General features: G+C 37.4%; 2 long non-coding RNA genes across 2 annotated transcripts in view; one reads left to right on the top strand and one right to left on the bottom strand.

Annotated features, from left to right (window-relative positions):
* Window positions 1–868: 868 nt before the first annotated feature.
* LOC112162527 overlaps window positions 869–22468 on the bottom strand; it is a 48884-nt gene continuing 27284 nt past the window's right edge. Inside the window, exons 2-3 of the long non-coding RNA XR_002922090.2 lie at window positions 9957–12347; window positions 869–7963 (exon numbers count right to left, since the gene is read on the bottom strand). This is a non-coding gene — a long non-coding RNA (uncharacterized LOC112162527). The remainder of the gene's footprint in view (window positions 7964–9956; window positions 12348–22468) is intronic.
* Window positions 11180–12563, top strand: LOC118599347. Its single transcript, XR_004948652.1, has 2 exons — window positions 11180–11238; window positions 12072–12563. It is a non-coding gene; the product is annotated as an uncharacterized LOC118599347 (long non-coding RNA).

Raw genomic sequence — 22468 nt, 5'->3', positions numbered from 1 at the left:
ATACATATATATACTTATACACACACACACACATATATATATACATACATGCATAAATATATATTTTTTATTTTAGGCAAAAAAAAGTCATAATAAAAATGAAAGACCGGAGTGGGAAGGTCTGAAGTAAATTGTATTGTTTTTAACAAAAGAAAATTAAGAAAATATTAATATTTGGTGTAAAAGACCGACCCATTGCCAAAGATTTTAAATATATATATATATATATATATATATGTAAAGAGACAAAAAATAATAAAAATCAAAAAGCCTCAGACCGTAACTATATATATATACATACATACATACATACATACATATATACATAAATATATACATATGTACTTATATACACACACACACACACATATATATATATATATATATACACACACACATACATACATATATACACATATATATATATATACATATATATATATGTACACATACCATTTTTAAATCTAGCTTAGGTACAAAGTCCTGCCCTGGGAGACTGAACCGCGTTGTGTTGAGAAGCATTTTTCTTCGCATTGGGCGTGCTCTGAACCACCGACGTTTACATTTAAATGTAAGTAATGACTTTTTGTCGAAGCATGACCTTTTTAAAGTTATAATATCGCTATTGTTATGTATAGTCCATTGCTGGAAGCTCGGTGCTAAAGCTAGCCTGGCGATTATTGATGATGTCATCGACAAAAGTGATGTCCAAAATATTAGACACAATTTTTTTCATAACTCTCCGTTTGGAGGGTTAAACAAAGAGGAAGGGAAAAATTCGGATTGGGTCTTAATCTCACCAAATTATTGAAAGGATCCAAAACAGAAATAAATCCAATAAAAAAATAATTAAAAAAATACAATTACATCAGTTTTAGTCCAACAGGAAGCTTTATTTCCTTACAAAACAAGAGCGCAGCCTCATAAAGGAGTTAAGACAGAAGGCAGACAGCATATCTATAGTTTAATTTTAATGCAAATCACTTCCAGCCACTTCACAGAGCAGTGTGCACACACACTGATCACAAATGTTGCACACCACCTGTATTGTAAAATAAAATTGATCTGGTAGAAAATACAGCTGACAGAGTACAGCGTTGCACACTTGTTTTTTTCTAATTACACTAGAAAGCCACCACCTTTAGCCAAATTACAAAACGAAAAAGAAGTTGCACAAAACTCCTTTCCTTTCATTATGTTTGATTGAAAAGTCTGGTAAGCAATTACATCAAAGGCCGTAATGTTGTAAATCCGAATAGAAATTAACAGTAACATTTGAGATTTAAAAGCCAATCTTTGAATGTTTCTTTACTTTAATTTGACCTTCTTATAGAAACTTAAAGAATTCATTCATTCATTAATTATGCACACAAAAATCAAATTAAGCCAAAAACATGTTTTAATCAAAACCTTCTTAACTTCAAATATTTACATTTTTGACCTGAAAAATAATGTCACCATTAAGGTCAAATAAACTTTTAGGAGCGACATCATTTGTACAAAGCTTGAAAACACTAAGCTAATATTTACACCGTTTTAGATTGTGTGACACATTTTATAGACACATCACCCCCCAAAAAGACTGTGTACATAAAATAAAATCTAAAAAGAACACAAAAGACTTTACAGTTTTCAAGGCAGATACATTTTAAACACGGCAAGGCACTTAAAGAAAAATAAAATTACCCGTTAAACTCACTTCTACACAAAATGGACATTTCTTCTGCGAATATTGAACTTTTAACAAATTTATGCAGTTTATACTTTTATAGTTTTCTTTTCAATCTTTTTTTTCACATTTTCCTACAGTAGATTTTATTTTATTTTATTTGCATCCCTAAATTCTGTATGTTTTTCCTTCTCAGACAATTTGATTTGTAGATACAAAGACGCCTGTCTGGGTGGATTTTCTCCGCCAGGTACAGTGAGAATAACAAACAATCAGCTGCTTTAAAGGCAGAGTTCATTTGTGAAGCTTTTGGCTGCACCGAACATTTAGGAAAGAAATAAAGGAATTTGTCAGAGAAACAAACACTCGCTGGAGACAGAAGTCCAGTCCTGACTCCCTTAAAGGGTAGAACCAGCAGCCAGAGTGCTGCTTCACTTGCTAATCCCATGTAAACAGACTTGTGTAAGGCAAGGAGGGACAGGAGCAGAAGCGCTAAGAGGAAGGACGGAGGGAGAGGATGTGGGAGGAAGACGGGATGAGGAAGAATGGAGGAGAGAGAAGCAGATGGCTAAAAGGCAGACGGCGAAATGAAGGGGTGTAGAGGCTGACACCTCTGCTGAGAACATTTATCACAGTTTGGACAAAAACTAAATAAAAAATCACTCTCTGATTAGTTGTCAGTTTGTCCTTTGCTATTTAAATTAATTAATTGTCAACTTGGGTTTTATTATCATTCAAATTTCATTTTCACTTTCTGTCATTTGTCTTATAAAAAAATATATTTAATAAAAAAAAACATGTTTTATAACTTTAAAACTATTTTGGTCTGATCCTAATTTATTAAAGTAACAAAAATAAATATATATTTTGAATTCTTCTAGAAATTTATTCTAGAAATGCATTTACATTTTATTTTGCTTCGAGTCAATCTTTTTCTTTTGCTCCCAAATATTTTTGCTTTGAATTGTTTAAAAAAAAAAGTTTTTTTTTTTTTGGTTGTGATCAGTTTAAATAATTAAATAAATACATTTATTTTTAAATACCAGTGTTTGCTTTAATTTCAGCTTTAATCTTTCTAAAATTCCAAAACAAATTTATTTTTAATATTTTTTAACCACATCTTAAAGTACTCCAATAAAGGATCCAATTTAGTGCTTAAAGTTAAGACAGACTCGAACGCCATATCAAATACTCAGGTTGGACACATTTTTATGACCTACTCCAGTTAAAGTGGTGTTTTAAACATGTTCTTGTGGCATTTTTTATGACAGATAATAAAGAAAATTGCTTGTCTAAATATTATTATTATTATTATTATTATTATATTATTCAAATCATTTTAAATTAAGAGCAGAAAAAAAGCAGTTTGAAAAACAGCTTAATAGTCACAAGTTACACTATATTACCAATAGTATTCAATAATTACCTACAATCAAAATTACTAAAATAGATTAAATGCATAAACATATGGTTTTGTAACCACGTTTCATGAGTTATTCACCTAAAACATGTCAAATAAATGTGAATTCAAACCAAAAAAAGTTCTGTATTCCAACCACACGGGCAGGTAAAGCTGCACCCACGGCGAGGCTAAGCCGCACTTTGCAAGTCAATAGTGTAATAACAAATATAACCAAGCTGTCGGCAGTCTTAAAGCACATTACTGCACCTTCAATAAAAGCCCTCACAATGGTTATTTCATCCACCTGCAGTTGACAGCTTAGTAATAAGAGTTTTAGCTCTTTCAGCGGAAGACGAGCGTCAGGGCAGGAGAGGAGATAAGACAAAAAGACGTCCAAGAGAGAACTTTTTTTTTTTTCCCTTCCTTTATCGCCGTTTTACTTCTTTATTGGTGTTAGCAACACAAATTCATTTCACCTGTCAGGGTAGTAAAGCAAAAAGGAGATTAAAAAACATCTGAGCGCAGGGAAAGTGGGGTGGGCACAGCAGGAAGGGACAGTATGGAACGAGAGGGGTAGGACAGAGGGAAAGAGAAGGTTTGGTTTGGCAGTGAGATGCTAAAAGTGTTTGACAGCCAGCATTTTGTGTGTGTGCAGATATTGTGTTGGCGTTAAAGAAGTGTTTGGTTTTGTTGTGCGTGTTTGTTTCTGCTGGGAAGGCATGCGCGTGAAAACGGAGGCAGTGCATTTCCTTTTATATCCCACCTAATTTGAAGATTCATGAGCATGCACTTGTGTTGAAGAAAAACAGATGTAACATGGATACTTTTTAAAAGAAGATTTGACAAAACGAAGATTTTGGCTTTGGTCAGGGGTCTGCAACCTTTGGAGCCACTTCTCTTTCAGCCCTCCATGTGAAGAAAAAACACAAATAATTTGAATAAATATTAGATTTGTGATTTAGTTTATCATAGTTTAAGGTTATGAAATACTGTGGTTTATTCCTAGAATGGTCTTAAAGCACATGTTCATATCTCTTGCGGCACAATAATGTAAATTTATGTTCAGAGACAACTTTCTTAAAATATTGAATTGCATTTACATGTATGGATTTTAAAAAATATATTGCATTCATATTGATCAAAAATACCATGTTTGATTCGACTTTGTAGCTTTTCTAATTCAAACAAATTTTATTTTGACAGGAGAAAAAAAGAAAAAAATATTTATACACCACTTCCTATATATATATAAATATATATATATATATATACTGTATATACATATATATATTACTGTATATGTACTGTTTATAATATATATATATATATATATAGCATGAATATAGATGTATTACTGTGTATATACAGAGCATATATACATATAAGTTACTTTGGAGTATAAATTACATACGCAAAAAAAAGAGGCATAATGAGATAGAAAAAAAAACATGTTACACGCTTTGAAGTATAAGTTGCAGACGCCAAACGTCCATAAAAAGGAAAAAAAAATACAATATTCCCCCCCTATTCATGGGGGTTGGGGACCAGAGGCATCCGCGAATATGCGGAATCCGCGAATAAGGAGAACCCCCTACCCCCGCGGCAGAAGGATGTCTGTTACTCATCAAAAACACTTTTGATCATTCTTCGTAACACATTTACTAAAGAATATTGGAGAATTGCTCAATATAAGGATTTTTTTATTTTTGACTCAGAACAAAAGATCTTACAGCAGCTTGAGTAACAGCGTACTTTTTGACGCAGATGAGGAGTATTACTCTGTGCCTTAAAATCAGGAGCGGACGCTTTGTCTTTCTTCAGATAATAAATACCTACTCTGGATGATAATTATCCTCCGTGATTATCTTCTTCAGCACAACAGGATTTTTTTTGGCCGCTTCTGAATCAACTGATGCCATTTCTCCATGCAGGGGCATGGAGAGAGGAGGGTGGTAGTCAACCGGCGGTCCCTCTCTGTGGTCTAGAGGGGGCTCCACTGAGCAGAGATACACCTCAGCAGTGCAGCACCTCCTTCTGAGGCAAACATTTTATACAAGCGTCTTGAGTTGTCTGAGTTTTTGTGACAAGAGTTACACAACTGAAAAAAATTCTGCGAATACGTAAAACCGCGAATAAGCGGTGGAGTACTGTAACGTCTTCGTCAGCTTTGGAGTATTAGTTACAGATGCCAAAAAATGCATTATGAAGAAAAAAAACATAGATAAGATGCTTGAGAATATAAGTAAAAAATTCATAATAAAGAAGAAAAAAAATGTATAAGTTGCTTCCGAAGAAAATAAAAAGCATGATAGAGATGAAAGAAAAAAATGTATTAGACACTTATGAGTTTAAGTTGCAGATGCCAAAAAACGCAAAGTAAAGAAAACAAACGAAAAAATAAAGTATATAAAACTATAGCGCTGCTACAATTCAATTAATTTAGGTATTTAAAAGTCACATTATAATTAAATGGTTCAATGGCCACAATCATGATTAAAGTGATTTTTTTTTCTTTTCTAGAAGACTGAGTGGGAATTTGCAGCATTCGCTGGGTTGGTTGGTAAGAACCTGAACCAAATAGCCTTTTTTTTTAGGGTTAAAGGTTGCAGACCCCTGGCTCAGATTAAGTTCAAACAAAAAAATAAGCGAAAACAGTTTAAATATTACATTACAAAATCTATAAATCCTTATCTGCCTTTTGCAAAGTCTTGAAAATTGGTTCTCCAATAATATCTCATTCTGAGATTACAATAGCAAAAAAATCTTCCACCATCTCCAGCAGCAAAAGTTGAAGTTTTCTTTTATGACAAGTCTTTTGCAACAACGCAGGCTTTTAATTCAGCTCAATGACTTTTATGGAGACATTTGTTTTTTCATTTATCTCCTAAAGCGTCTCCTTATTGTTTTCGTTTGTTTGAGCTCAGGGCCAATGAAACAACGTTTTCCAAACATTGAAGCGTGGATTTATTGGTCATCAAGAAACCGTTTCTGTTTTTATTTGATCCATTTATGGCCAAGCTTTCAGACAGATGCTTGTAAATACTTTAATGCTCACCAGTAAACGGTTTCTCTGCCTAGAAAACTGCCAACGTATCCGTCTTAAAGAACAACCAGATGATGAAGAAATTAGTTAGCAGCATTGGGCTGGAAATAAATCTGTTGAAAATTGAATTTATTTACTGAATTTCGATTTGGTTTAATTTTTGCCAAATGGAATTAGATACCTTGTGGTGTTTAATTGTTTACTTTTACACAAAAAACCCAAAACATTCTCCCTAAGTGGGATCCAAAAAAGAAATCTTACTCTACTTTACTTGTAATAATGTTCTCTAAAACTATAAAACAAAGAAGTTATGCTGTGAGAAAAGGTGTTTTTAATTTGTTAAGATGTTTGGCTCTTTTGAGACTAAACTGGAATTACAAGACAATGGTTTTTCATGCAAAAGTGCAAAAATAATCAGATTCTTGAGGAAATTTAGGTCCTTCTTTGTTGGCAGCTAGACTTTGCATATTTCCTCTGAAGCTCTGGTAAAAAAAAAAATGTCAAAATGCAGTCATCCATAGAGCTCCATAGGTAACACCTATGGGAAAGTAGGAACAATCTACAAAATGGAAAAAGTTAGAGAAACATCCTCTGCACAACATACTGTTAAAGCATCTTATTTTTTTTAGTTTACAAGTAAATAAAAATAAAATTAAGGGTGATGATGGCAGCTTTTGAGGCAAAGTTTGGTAGAATACTGCCTCTAGATTCACTCAGTCCTAGTTTTGTCCCTAAATCATGTAAATAGATCACAGTGGGTTGTTTTAAATAATACCAAAATACATTGAAAATTTCACAAAAAATTCCTAAAATTGAATCTTAAGAAAGCAAAAAGACCTTGTTTCAATAAAATGTCTTTTTTTTGTCTGGGAAGAAGATTAATGTGATTGAGAAAGTTTCTCAATGGCAAAATAATCTTAATTTAAGAAAAAAAGTTGTATTTTTTCTTGAAATAAGAGACAATTTTTCTTACCCCATTGGCAGATTTTTCTTTAATCTTATTTATATGATTTTTTTTATTTTTTTTAGATGGCCTTTTTTTGCAGTGAGTGCTCAAAACTAACAAAAAAAAAGTTGCCAAGATGTGAAAAATATCTGCACTCAGGCAAAAAAAGACTTGAATTTAAATGCTTAGATAAATATAAAATAAATTAAAATCATCTTAAAGTTGTGGGAGTTAGATCTTTCTCCAAAAAAAAGATAAAAAATAATATTATATCCTTGAAATCCTTCAAAAGAAAAACAAAACTCCCTTCCATGGAAATTCAGATTGTCTTTTAAGCTTGATCCCATTGAATTCCGGCGTTTTGAAACAGTGTTTGGCTGTTTTTGCTTTAAGGGAAAAAAAAGTTATTTTCTCCATTTCTGATAGTGTTCCTCTTCTGGTCACCTCACCTGCAGCGAGGGTCGCTGCCATGAGGAGGAGCAAAAAAAAAGTCCTATTGAAGGTTTTCTGCCCAGCTGCAGAGATGCTGGGCTTTAGTCTTCCATGGAAAAACCCTCCTTGAACCAAGCAGACAAAAGAATAAAAAAGTCCTAGCATTTTCTTCTAAAACTGCTGCACATAACAAAAACCAATCTGCTGATTGGAAATATGTCAGCCATTGTTTTGTTTTTGCTCCCAGTGTCTTCGTCAGTGAAGAAAGTTAACCATGTTAATGCGTTCCAATCTCCTGTCAGGAGAAAGCTCAAAGGGAAGCAGCTTTTCATTTCCTTCAGATGTTTCTACTCTGACTTCAAACTGTTTCTCTGCTCCAAAGGCGTTGGGCTCAGCAGTTTGACAGGAGACCTCCAACAACGAGAGGGCCCATTACAGCAGAATCCCTACAGGCCACCCAAGGGTGGGCCGCTACAAGAGAGAACACACAAAAACAAAAGAAGGCATCACCGCGGTGTCTGTGAATGAACACTTTAGAATACTAATGCCCTTTAGTGTGAAGCTCGTTTGTTTTGCCTTCCAAACTGGAACGTTTCTAGAAGTTTTGCTTTTCCAGGTTTTTCTGCTTAAATTTGTCGGCACATATAAATGGTTGTCGGAAAGCCACGTTGTCCTGGCCAATGGTTGTGCCACTATCCAAGTGTGAGGAAGAGAGTATGATGTTGTTTCTGTCTTTAAAGCCTTAGCCACAACTGCCCTTACCGGTGACTAGGGGTAAATCTGTAGGTGGTATTGGAGGTGGACCCAAAATTATCATCTATGGGCATACTGGAGCCAACAGGTCATAGTGTACACCACAACGACATGCAAGGGTTAGTAGGGGTAAAGTGCATGAGATGGAGGCGTGTTGTACGGATTTTTCCTTTTTGCCCATTTTTCACCCTCAGACATCCTGTATTCACCTGTGAGGACAGTTTTGACTAAAAGATTTTAATCACAAATACTTCCCTTTACACTTACTACATGCACAGCAATGGTACATTCCATTTTCATGACGCTCCTTGAAGTGTCCAAGCCTCAAAGAACGTGATCCTTAAGGGAACTTTAACACATATGCGCAACCCTTGATATATCTCTACAACTCTTTACGGGCTGGGAGATCCAATAACTACTGGTCAACCCTGTTACTCCTGACTGAGGCTTTAATGGTTGTTTCATGATGCATTCACACCGGACACGATTTGTGGGTCAAATTTGCATCTGCTGCCTGCCTCTCTTTTGATGCACGTCAAATTTACTGCTCAATGCCTTAAGGACCTGGACGCAGAGCAACTGTCAAAGTTTTTCTGGACTTCATTTGTTGCCACACCATGGAAAACATGAGTGAGTAACTTGGGTTTATATGCAAGCATATGGCCATGTGTGGGTTCACCAGATCATTCAGTCTCTTCTGGTACCTCACTCCTGACGGCCATTTTAAACAATACTGACGTCTTTCTGTGGCTCAGTTTGAGCATTAACCAAAGAGGGGGAAAACAAAAATAAAACTGGAGGATCATTTTCTTTTTGTCTTGATCAAAATAAGAAAATGATTGATGATGACGGCACCTTTGGTGGGTCTACACCTGCCATGCAGCAAAATGCAGGCAGGCTAGCATAGCAGGCTCCGTTTCCTAGGGACCGACAGCATGGACAGCAGACCTTGTAGGCTCAGCCGGATCCTAGGTGGTGGCGCTTGCTAGCTCTGCCGGAGCCCGGGCAGCGGAGCTCACTAGCCTGCAATGCTATCCAGCAGGTGGCTGGCTAGTGTAGTGAGTGTGATCGCTCCATCTCCATTGGCTTTGTGACAAGCTGTCCAGGGTGTATCCCGCCTTAGCCCAACAGTAACCGCGACAGTCTCTAGCAACCCCGCGGTCCCAGCTGGTTAAAAAGTGAATGGAAGTCACTGAATCACTGAATTCAGCCCAATTGGATGTATTTTTCAACCCTTTGACTGACTTGCTGAAAGTGTCCCGTGTTCAAAGCTAAGTCTCTGCGCACCCGATGCCCAAATCGTGCCGTAAGACCTTAGATCGCGTCTGTACATTGACCTAACATTGAAACTTGACGCCGCTGCAAATCGTATCCAGTGTGAATCCACCTTTAGTCATTGGTTTTACTACCCTACATGTCCATGGAGTCCTACTTTTTCTGTTTAATGTTGTTTTTTTCTGAAACTTTTCTATCTTGTCGGAGCTCTTATGAAGGCATAGCTTTTGGTCTAATTTGGAGAAAAAGTGGCTTTCCCGCCTCATTTTCTGAAAAGACAAACTTTCACTGTGATGCTAGATAAGTGACCACGCCCTAAATGGAAATGTTCCTTAAGAGGTGGGTTTTGGCTAGAAATATTTGGCTTTTAGTGTGTTGCGCATTCTTATCCTGAACCACTGAGCTTCAAACACACAATCTGAAAAAACATACTCACCTGTTGACTTCTGTTCAGAACACCGAGGGACTTCAGGTCACAGAGGATGACTGGTTTTGTGCCAAACTGTCTGACAGATGCTGTGGAACACATTTGGGGGATTTTTTTTGTCTTCATTTAGTTTGTGTTTCTGTTCCTTTAGAGCTGTTTTTTTTTTTTTTTGGCTCCAGATCTCAGCTGGCACTGAAAACACCAGTTACTAAGCAACGGACAGGCTGACAGGACAACGAAGAGGCGCTGGAAACCGTCTCGTCTCTGCAGTCCAACCAATTCAGCACAGCCTTGTTCCCTCTGTCCTCTTGCCTCCACCTCTTCTGGGCCTGCTCTTCCACCTCCTAATGCTCTTCAGAAATAGCACTTCGTGTCAACATCAAGTTTCGCGAAGTTGTTGGATGAAGTTCTTACAGTTTTCTTTTTTTTCTTTTTTTTTTTTACAAAAACAGGGAACACGTAGTACAAAAAAAAACAGAACGAGTTTTTCTTCCCATGAGAGACAGCAACCCTAACATGCTGCCCGACAGGCGCTTGATGAAATCCCTGCCCACCTCTCACGCTCGTACATTCTCTTCATGTTCTGGCTGCACTGCTGCAGATTCCTGCAGTGCTGCTGTCAGAGAGCTGCAGAGCAGAGGGATTTCTTCAACCTTCACGAGGTCTGAGCAAAAAACCGCAACTGCTTACTGGTGTTTAATCACTCCGCTAATGCCTTGTGTGTTCAGGCAAACGATTCCCCCAATTTCAGCTCACGGCATAACATCTACGACCCACAAATGTGACTTTTAATTTCTTAGCGATACATCCCAAAAAGTATCTTTATTAACCATGGACTGAGTCAAATTGGGTTTCAGTTGAGGGTTTTTGCTCAGATGTGCTGCCTGCCGGGCAGACTGAGACCTCTATCAGACTTAAAGCATCACAAACACAAAGCGCACGTTTCCTTTTTGTGTTACAGTGTGGAGTGGTTCGGACCTACAGAATATAGTCGGAGCATGTGGTCATGTGACGCTCTTTGGTTGGTTTCAGGCACTGTCCGTATCTGAGAACTGGACAGAGTGAGTGTGACATCAATTATAGAAAGAAAGTGGCTCCACAAAAAAGTCAATTCAGTCTCCTATTTCTTGCGATACAGACATCGCCATGTTGGAACCAGACAATGACAGTAAGTAGTGATTGGTCAGAGTCAGTCTGAGTTAGTTGGAAGGCCACACCCACTTAAAATCTGCCAAATGTTGGACGTGAAGGCCAGGAGGCTCCACCTACTTTTATAAAAGGCATCTGATTGGTCAGTTTATGACTTTATTTCTTTATAGAAATTTATAGGATTTTGGCTTCTTTGAGCCAACAGGTACTTCCTGTTTGGGGGAGTTACTCAGTCCAGTTCTTATATACAGTCAATGGTTTCAGGCAGGTCATCATCTGTCCAAAAATGAAAAACTCATTGGGGTCACGCTGAAGCTGGGATTTAAATGACCACCTGTCGGTCATGTGACCACACCGTGTGTCTTAAATTCACATTAAAGAAATTGTCTATTGCTTGTGTATCTTGGGAGACTGACTTCGCTACAGTTCATTTTCTTTTTAAGTGTGCTTGAATCTGGAAGTTAATATTATAATATTTTAGATTAAGTAGTCATTTTTGTTTTTTAAAAAAAGCCCTAACAGCACTAAAGTTTATTTAAGTTTGCAGAAAGTTTAAGGAAAATTGCTTTGAGTTTATTTGTCAACTTGCAAACTGAACAGTACAAAGCCGTATCCATGGTTACTGATAAACCCCATGAGATGCTTCATCAGCTCCAGGGGGAGTGCAGAAAAGTCAAATGTGGTGACTTTTAATTTAATATTTTGCAAAAAATGATAAAAAAATATTTACTTCTTGTACAAATGATGAAATGATTGCTGTAAGCGTTCTCGCAGGAGCCACAAACCAAAAGTTGATTTAGAAAAAATGTGTTTAAGAATAAGTGACAATTGAAGAAGGAAACGAGCACTTGTGCTTTTTGCTTTAGTTCATCAGTGTGATAGCGGCCTCAGTTTAACAGTTAGTTAGTTAGGGTTGCTGCCTCTCAGGCTGCCTGTCAGGAAATCCGGTAATCGAAGGTGTCCTTCTCCATGTAGTCTGTCCAGGTGGAGGACGGCATGCTGCGATACGGGTCCAGAAGGATCCGGAAACAGCGAACGATCAGGAGGCCCAGGAAGATGAAGAGGATGAGGACAAAGACGAAAGCTGCCCTCTGCTCAACCGTGAGAAAAGGAGCGGTGGCCGAGGACGAAGAGGAAGAGGAGAGGTCGGATTCGGAAACGGAGAAGGTGCTGCTGTAGAGGTCGTCAGCCATCCTCATCCATAGGCTGGCATCACCCTCAGCAGAGGACCGCTGCGCCCAGAAGAATGATCTGCAAAGAGCATAAACGCGTCATGAACACTTCACTCACACCTCAGTGAAACAAACTCAATCAAATAATTTTACTGGATTATTTAATTAAAAAAAAAAAACGTTTTAAATAATTGTTAGTTAAATCAATCGATCAATCAGTCACAAAAAATAAAACTTTTGCTATTCAAATATGCATTAGGTGTATAAAAAGGACATTTACCAAAAAAAAAAAAAAGAAATGCATCACATTTTATTATTTCTTGTTTAAAAATTAATGTATTTTGCTTAACAATCAGCTTTTTTTGTGAATTTATAGTATAATTTAATTTATAATTTATAATATAAAAATATATACATAAATATATTTGTTGTTTATTGTAATATATAATATATTACGATAAACAGCAAAAAATTACTAAAAAGTTAATACACTTATTACGATGTTAATAATGTAAATAAAATTAAGTTCGATAATCGATAAAAAAACAAAAAACGAATAAATCGCAAACCTGGAAAAAAATAATTGCGATTAACCACTATAGTCTACTAAAGACCACTTATCTGCAAATAATCACAATATGAAATCACACACGAAACTCTACATTTAGAACATTTATTTTTAATGATGCTGTCAATCGACTACAAAAAAAATCTGAATAATCCCACCTTTGTGTTGCGATTAATCCCAATGTTTTACCAGGTAAAATTAATTTTTACAATATGGGACGATCAAATAATCCGCTTTTTGTAAAAAAGTTATCTAAACCCCAAAAATATCAAGAATAAAGCACTAAAAACCGATTGAATATTTATTTCTGTTGTAAGTGACCATGGTAGAAGCGTGATAATACCCAATAAAATGTTTTAACACACAACGAGGAAGCCACCGAGTTAAAGCGAAGGACTGTTTCTTCGATCAATTTGCGTTAATACATATGAACGCGTTAATTCTTTTTAATTAATGTTCACAGCCCTAAAAAAAAAAACTTTAAAAATGTACATTGTAGGTTTTTGCCATTAAAGAGAAAATATCATCCTCCAAGTATGTGGACCAATATTACTGTAAAGACTTGTTTTGTGACAATAGACCCCAATAAAATAATTTCCCACAAAGCTTGTTAACTTAGTAACCACACATTGCCAACGGACCACACAAAATAATTTAAACATTAAGAAAATTAAAAGAAAAATAGCTATTTATCAAATTATTGTAAATTAAGTAAAATGTTGTGCTTCAAAGAGAAAAAGCAGCCTTTAGCAAAGAAATGCAACATATGGTGGCATTACAACAATCCTAAGTAAAATGAGAAAATAGGAAAGTGCTCCCAACTCTAAGCCCTGAGGGACACCATAGACAGAACGCAAGCTGGTAAGCTCAAAACCTGAATTAAAAATGTAAAACTACAGTATATTTCAAGAGAACTATAACAATGCCAGGTCATACTATGAAAATAATGCAGTAAAAGTTTCTTGCTGGAGCTTTAACACCAGTGTTGGCATTTTTTCGACTACTGCAACTCTTCAAAAGTTAATGCAATTGACCAAATTCCAGCGGATTCTGCAACATTTCACAGTAGTGACGTGCTCTATGCTATTAACATAAATCAATGGATTCTTTCTGCAGAGAAAAGCAGCTTTTCCCCTTTATGTTGGTAAAGTAACAGTGAAAAGCTGCTTTTCTCCTGCCATAAATAAGCACTTTAACGTATAGAGTTGCATGTCGGTGCAAAGCCGATATGAAACGTCGTTTTTCTCCACGTCAGATTCAGCTGATCGCATAAAAGGTCGAAGAGTCTTGTTATGTCAAAACCATAATTCCAAGGACTTGTTAAATAGAGAGATTGTGTAGCTATACAAAACTATGTGTAATAAAACTGCTTTTCTTTGCGCCATAATTTACATTAATTGCAAAAACTGCCAAAGAGTTATGGTAGTTGGAAGAGCGTCCCCTTCTACGTCACCGGTGACGCCTCTGGTTTAAAGGATTGATCTGGTGTTTAATGCTGGGATTTGTTTCAGACTATTAACCTTTTTGTGTCCAAAACCTGAAAATTTAAACAAAAATCAATCAACACAAACACACAAATAGACAGTTGAAGCTACTTTGAAAGCCAAGTGTTTTCCAAAAACGATCAACCCACCTTAGATGACTTTAAAAGGTAGAAAGGTGAATTCTTTGAGGAACAGATTCACAGTTTGCAGCTAAATAATTAACTTTTTTGTTGCTGCAAATACACAGCTACTGCACTGAAATGTATAGAACCAAAGGAGGATGTGGGATCTTTTATTCTCCTGGTTTTGGGTTTGATATAAAATCCTATAAACCATCTCTATTGATGCAACACGCAGCTGAGGGTCTGATAAGTTCGGATGAGAAGAGCACCGGGCGCTCCTGAAAAATGTGCTTAGTCAGCACTTTAAAACTCCCTCCTTGTTAATATTTCACCACCAGGCTTCATTTTTATTCCGTTCACCTTCGCTTTCTGAACTTCTGCTGGAGTGAAAGGAAGAAAGAAAGATTTGCGACATGCAGCCTGCATGTCTGGGATTGTTTTTTTTTATTTACTCTTTTATTTGTGTTGATTTATAGCAATGTCGCAGTGAGTTCTTCACCACTGAAAAGGCACGGAACCTCAAAGATATAATTAGATTGGATTTTTAGAGCAGGGGTCCCCAAACTTTTTCATGTGAGGGCCACATCCTTCTCTGATGGGGGGCCGGGGTCGGTTTGTAGGCAAACAGCAATAGTCACAGCCTAAACGTAAAGATTTATGGTTTTCCAGAAAGCCACCCATTCTCAAATTTTAAATAATTAATTTCTGTAATCTTCAGAGAAAAAATAATAGTAAAACCTTTTAAAAACTAGATACATGGATTTACCTGCGATAGATTAATGGCTGAAGACGCTTAAATCGATAGCTAAAAACGCTAAAGTTGATAGCTGAAAACGTTGAAGTTGATAGCTGAACACACTGAAGCTGATAGCTAGCTAAAATATTAGCGAAGTGCTAAATTAGCTAAAAAATATTCTAAAGTAGCTAAAACAGCTAGCATGTAGCTTAAATATTAGCTAGACTACAAAATAGCAGAAAAACTGAAGAAAGCCTAAATTTGCTAAAACTGCTAGCATGTAACTGAAATATTAGCTAAATGCCAAATTAGCCTAAAATCTTTAAAAATACTTAGTTTAGCCAAAACAGCTAGCATTAAGCTAAAATATTAGATAATCTTCAAAGTAGCCGAAAAAATTGAAAAAAAGCCTAAATTAGCCAAAACGGCTAGCATCTAGCTGAAATATTAGCTAAATGCCAAATTAGCCTAGAAACTGGAAAAATGACAAATTTAGCCAAGTTAGCATAGAGCTAAAATATTAGCTAAACTCCAAATTAACAAAAAAAACGAGAAAAAAGCCTAAATTAGCCAAAACAGCTAGCATGTAGCTGAAATATTAGCTAAATGCCAAATTAGCCTAGAAACTGGAAAAATTACAAATTTAGCCAAGTTAGCATAGAGCTTAAATATTAGCTAAACTCCAAATTAGCAAAAAAAAAATGAAAAAACCCAAATTAACCAAAACAGCTAGCATGTAGCTGATATATTAGCTAAATGCTAAATTAGCCTACAAACTGGAAAAATGACAAATTTAGCATAAACAGCTAGCATAAAGCTAAAATATTAGCTAAAGTCAAAATTAGCAAAAAAACCCAAAAAACTGAAAAAAGCCTAAGTTAGCCAAAACAGCTAACGTGTAGCTGAAATAGCTAAATGTCAAATCAGCCTAAAAAACAGGAAAAATGTTTAATTTATCCAAAACAGCTAGCATAAAGAAAAAATATTAGCTAAACTCAGAATTTGCTGAAAAAAATGAAAAAAAGTCTAATTTAGCCAAAACAGCTTAGGGGGCCGGGTCAAATGTGGAGGGGGGCCGGATCTGGCCCGCGGGCCGTAGTTTGGGGACCCCTGTTTTAAAGGGTTTGGGGTCAGATCTGGAAATCAGAGCTCTCTCTTGTTTCAAAGCATCAATAAATAAATGAAAAGAAAAGTTTCTATGATACTTTGACTGCAAGAAACTATTTATTTATCTCCTTTGACTTAATAAAAATGGATTTAAAAGTTTCCACTCCGACTTCAAAACAGACAGAAACATCAAGCTCCTATTTGATAAATTTATGCTATTGTTTTATTTGAGAAAAGTTCGGGTGCACTCAAATATTTCGAGTCCAGCTGGCAAATTTCCAAAGTTCTGACTGTTTCTATTGGAAATCTTTCCTCAGACTGATGTTGGAGGTCGCCGAGGAGCTGAGACTGAACTTTTTCTGAATCAAAAACATCAAAAGATGTTTCTTATCGACTCTTGTTGAATCAGAGTTTTGCCCACAGATTCGACTTTGGATATTTTGGAGATTCTGATCCTGCAAGTTTCTGCTGAATGGACACGATTTAAAATAAATAAAAGTGAAACCAGGCATTTCTGATGCCCTCAGACACTCATATTTAACAGGAATGCATCAAACATCAGCAGTTTATTCACATTTCAGTTTCTTTCTTTAACTTTCTTTTCTTATTGAGAGGCCACACATGCTGATAACTCACAGTGTGACTGCCTGAGGTGGAAAAAAACCTAAGACAAAGCAAAGCGCCACGCTGCAAAATGCACGATGTGTTGGAGAGCAGGTGGAGGCGTGAGCGTGGGCGAGTGAGGAGGAAGGCATGAGTGGGAAAAAAGGCTGAAAAGCTTTTGCAGAAGTGTGGGCTAATACTTTTCAGTTGTTCTTTCTTTAAATCACATCTCTTAGGCGATCTTTTTAAAAAAATTGGTTCAAATAAACTCTAGCTAAAAATTCAGAAGCAGATGTTTTTAAAATATCCAGATGGTTCTTTTATTTTAGGATTTGCTTTAAATGTTTCCTCCCTCTGATGTGGCGTAGAGTATTGATAATGTTCTCACAAGATTTGGTCAATGTGGCGCCAGCAACAGACGCTGAAATAGCGCCACCTTAAAGGGTAACCAAACCCTAAATTTACTTTTTTTGCTGTTGACATCTATAAATGGGGCTTTAAAAGTGCTGTCTGTTGGTCATTGCCACATTTTTGACAAATTTAACTGTTTAATTCTTCAAAATTTAGTCAAAATGTGTGCTGCCCCCTACAGGTTGAAATGATGTTTTACAGTTGAATTTTGTGATTGGTCAAACCAAGTTTCAGAAGTCTGACATCATGATCTGCAGTTCCAGTAATAATAACAGTCCGGCCCCTAAGCCCCGCCCCTCTGACTGGATTTTCAAATTTTGTCTGTGGGTGGAGTCAGCCTCCAACTTCCTGGTTTGGTTACTGTCAATTATGCCCTGATAGCCAATGGGCTCAAAGCTCCGCCCCCCACGTAATATTAGGAACTTCTCCAAAAATGAAAATTCTGAATAAATACAAATTGAAGACTGACAGCGAAAAAGGACGGAAACAAAAAACAAAAATTGAAAAAAACAAAAAAACATTTTTTTTTAATTGGTAACAGTTTTGCGGTTTATAGATTTATACATTTTCTGTATTTCTTTCAAGAGTAAAATATATATTTTTCAAGCACAAAAATCTATTTAAAATTTTCATTAATTCCTTTAGGTTAACGAAATGTCCTTTCGAGTTTAAACTACTTTTAAAAAGAAAAATTCTCGAAATTACATCTATTTTTTTAAACTTTGAAAACTTAATTTTCATTCAAATTCATTTCACGTAAAAAAGCAGCTCAAGATGCTGTACATAAAAACAAATAAAACCTCTAAAACACCATTCCCCACACATGCAATACAATAATAAGATGAACCATTCATAATAAACACAAAAATAAAACAATAAAATAAATAATAAAATCCCTTTGAAGTCCCACATCAACAATATTTGCATCTATTGTTTCCAGTGGTCTTTTAATTATGATTAAGCACTTTTTGGCCCAAAAAAAGAGCTCATTAGAAATTTGACTCTGGGTTGTGGGCACGAGAAAGAAGGATTTTCATTGATCTGATCCTGATTTGATGTCATACTTCTGACACTAGCCTACCCTTTTGGAAGAACTACTACATTTAGAACTTCCTGGTTTGCGACAAGTTTGGGGGATTGGTGGCATCAATCAATGTTACGCTCAATCACATATCCCAAAGTGCTACCGCACGGTGACCTAAATGCAGTTTTTTTCAGCAAACTTGGTAGGTGGCGACACGGCGGCATCTGTAATCAGCAACGTAGGTTTTAAGAAAAAGTAAAACATTTAAGGCAACTGGACAATTTCAGTCAGTGGTCAACTGGGTACATCTGGATGTCGCGCAGTGGCAATCCACTTGATTGATGATAATCGACTGATAGGAGAGTCTCCGAGCTCTCCAAAATCCTCTGAAGATTGGCTGATTTCAGACTGCCACCCTCCTGCCGCTGTACTGCTGTCCGACTGTCACCAACAGATTGTTAGGAATCATACAGTAACAGTGCAGGCACTCGACAAGGGCTGTTGAGGGCGCCCAGCAATGACCAAACGTCAATCTGGCGATCCTGGGCACTATGGATCCAAATGGGGAGACGGCATTGATGCTACTCAAAGCACACCACAGCGTCGATAGCAACTCATAGACCTGAGTATTGACCAATTTGCGATTAACGGTGAGGAGAATAGGAAGAAAACCAACACATTTTCCCTTAAGCTCGCCATATATGGACGGATGGTTTGGGGCTCCATGCCACTGTTTGGGTATCTCCAACTCATCGTTTTTTGACATGCTGCCTGTTCCCATTAAATCAGGGGTTTCCAACCTCAGGGTCACAAACCTGTACCGGGCCACTGGGGCCTATCAGGGGTCCCCAACCCTCAAGATGCGGACTGATACCCGTACTGGAACCCTAACCCATCCTGGTACCGTGTCCCGAGGGTTGGGAACCTATTTAATGGGAACAGTCAGCATGCCAAAAAATGACGAGTTGGGGACACCCAAAATGTCAAAAAGTAGGGGGTCCCAACCATACCTCCAGATATGACGAGTTGAGAGTGAGGATGCGTAGAGAAGACAGAACATTGTTCTTTCTTGGGAGCCATGCTGTCAAAAATTTGCAAATTGTGCTTAAAACATGCGATGACCAGCGGTGCAGAACGGCCACTTTTTTACATACCCACCGTAGCCGGTAGCACTTGATTTGGATGGCCACCGTCTGAAGACATTGACATATTGTCTGATTAAAGCTGCCGCAGGCCAGTGATCCAGCTGTAGCCCTGTTTTGTAATGACGTCGTCCCCACCTGACTGGCTGCCACCCAACTGAAACCCGACTGCCACCCTACTGCCACCCGACTGCCACTCAACTGCCACCTGACTGCCACCCGACTGCCACCTGACTGCCACCCGACTGCCACCTGACTGCCACCCGACTGCCATCCAACTGCCACCCAACTGCCACCCAACTGTCACCCGACTGCACCCGACTGCCACCTGACTGCCCCCTGTCTGCCAGAGTTTACATTCATGACCATACTAACAATTTTCCCAAAAAATTAGGCGGCGGCATGAAATGTTGAAGATTCCGCCAATGCCTCCCCATCACACGATGGCAGTTGTATTTGTGACCGTAGCATTAAAAACTTTTGGAAAGGTGAACACAAACGATAAAAAAAACATTTTCAGAACAAATTTCAGACTTGCTTTTTAGTGCATACTTGTTATCAAATGCATTTTGGATGTCAAATTCAAAGTACATTTTGATAAAATATATATTTTTATCTCCTCTGATTATATACTTTGTTCTGGTACTTTAGCATAATGTCTCCACTCATAATATAAATAAAATCAAAATTTTAAAAACCTTTAAATTCTGTTTCTCTGACATTTCTTTAAAAAGAGAGAATTCTTTAAACAGAACAAGAAAAGAAACTTGAATTGCAGATCTGTGCTGTGGTCCTGGCAGGTCACTTCTGCATAACAACACTTAGATGACTCAGAATATGCAGCAAATGTGGAAACCGGAAGTAATAATGTGCTTTCTCATCCACTGATGAGTTTAAAATCTCTCAGCTGCAGTTTCTTTTCCATCAGCACTGATATTAATGCTGTATAAGTACTATTCAGAGATCAACAAAACAAAATTGTACGCAGAAAAGAAGCTTAAAGTATGACAAAAAGTGAAGAGGCAGAAGGGAACCACATTCTGATGAAGTTACAGCTCTTTTGTGTTTGGAGAAACACTTTTACAGAGGAGAATCCCTCAGTTGTATTACTTTTCTAAAATTGAAATTGCCTTGAAAAGCAATATAACCAAGAAAATAGACTTTCTGGAATGCCACAGAAAAAAGTGGTCACAATTTAGTTTAGAGCTAAAAAAAACCCTCAAACTTGTATTATTTTAACAAATACATGATTAGTCTAAAATTTTTATTCGTTTATTTTTGTAAATTGAGACATAATTTAGCAGGATAAAGAACATTGAATAAAAGTCTGGATTATTCCGTCAATTTGCTGCTTGACTGTTTCCGTATAGTAACGAGGTGTGCTCTGGGTTGTGTGTTTCCCCGTGCACGTGTGTGTCTGTGGGTATGCAGCTTTCATGCAAGAGAGATTTCAATTAAGGAGATGATGTAGTTCCCCAGAGCCTCCAGTATGGATTTGACAGCAGAGAGATGATGGGGCTTTATTTATTCCAAAGGTTTACAACTCATCTGCCTCGTCCGCACACACCTCCAAGCAGTGTCACAGACACACAATGGAATACATTTCAAGTTATGGAGAAGTCCTCCATCCCCTTTTTTTCTGGTGAGTGTGAACAGAGTCAAGTAGAAGTCCAAATTTGCCGCATGTTTTACTGCGAATGACCTTTGGCAGTGGAGCTTAGAGAAAAGAAGACAAAAAAATTACTTTGAAAAGTCTATTTGTTACAAAAAGAAATCCTTTAATTCTCAACTCCAACTCCTATTGACTTTTAGGGAAATACTAAGCATTCGGGTATCGATCAAATCCGATACTGGTCAATATTGCAGATTTTGATACCAATATCGATATTTTTTGTAAATGTTGTGGATGTGACATGAACCTGAAAATCTCAATGAGCCCTGGTAACCAGGCGCTCGCCTATGAGCCCTAACTCCAGGCATGGCTCTAGGGTGGGGCCCCGGGCGAGGTAACTGGATCTCTAATATTGTTACTTCTGAAGGGATTCTGGACCCTCTTTGTCTGGCTCCTCACCCAGGACCTGTCTACCATGGGAGAGCCTACCGGGGGCAGAAGCCCCTGACCGCATAGCTCCTGAGATCGCTCGAGCACTCAAACCCCTCCACCACGTCAAGGTGGCGCTTCAACTTTTTTAAATTACTTGATAAACATGAAAACAGAATTAGGAAAATAGTTCCAATTAAATGGTAAATAGTTTGTTAGAAGCAGTGTTCTTTTTGCAGATGCAGAAAAGTTTCAAACAAAAGTGGAAATATCGACCCAATACCGATACCAACTTGAGATCGACACTATCGCTATTTTGGATCGATCCGCTTAGCTCCACTGGCTCTCAAACCTTTGTCACACGCACTCGTATTGTGCGGGGGTTAAGTTGTCCACGCCCAGTAGAGCAGGGAAGAAAAAATAAATAACACCAATTCTTTTCCTTTTGAGTCTCAACAATTGTCATGAATCAGTCCCCTGTCTCCCCCTCTAGCCACCACCTGAGTACTTGCACTTCCTGGGTCTCCTCACTACACTTCCCATCAGCCCCTGCTTTCACTTCCAGAAGCCCTTTTCGATCTGCAGTCACTCGCAGCAGTATTTACTCTGACCACTCTGGTTGTTGTCTGACGCTCGTGTTTGACCTCTGCCAGCCTGACCCTGAATTAGCTTTGTGGACTTTTAGCTGGGCTTCACTCCTGTTCTCCTGTCTCTGCCAATAAAACCTGCAGCACTCAGATACAGCCTGTTTTTATTTTAAAGATTCTCTCAGGTAAATCTTCAATCACTTGAGCTGTAAAGTTTAGTCAGGGAGCAAAATGACCCTTTATTCTAAAAAATCTTTTTGTTTTGAAGACCACAGTCCTCTCTTGGTTAGATTTTAGTCCCTTAAGCATTAAAAGTAGTCCGGTGGTGTTCAACACGAAAAAGGTTGTATGTGGAACATTTCAATAAGTGCACAG

This window comes from Oryzias melastigma, linkage group LG11, assembly GCF_002922805.2.
Source record: "Oryzias melastigma strain HK-1 linkage group LG11, ASM292280v2, whole genome shotgun sequence".
In the NCBI taxonomy this organism is placed as follows: domain Eukaryota; kingdom Metazoa; phylum Chordata; class Actinopteri; order Beloniformes; family Adrianichthyidae; genus Oryzias; species Oryzias melastigma.
This window is presented reverse-complemented; position numbering and strand designations above follow the sequence as displayed.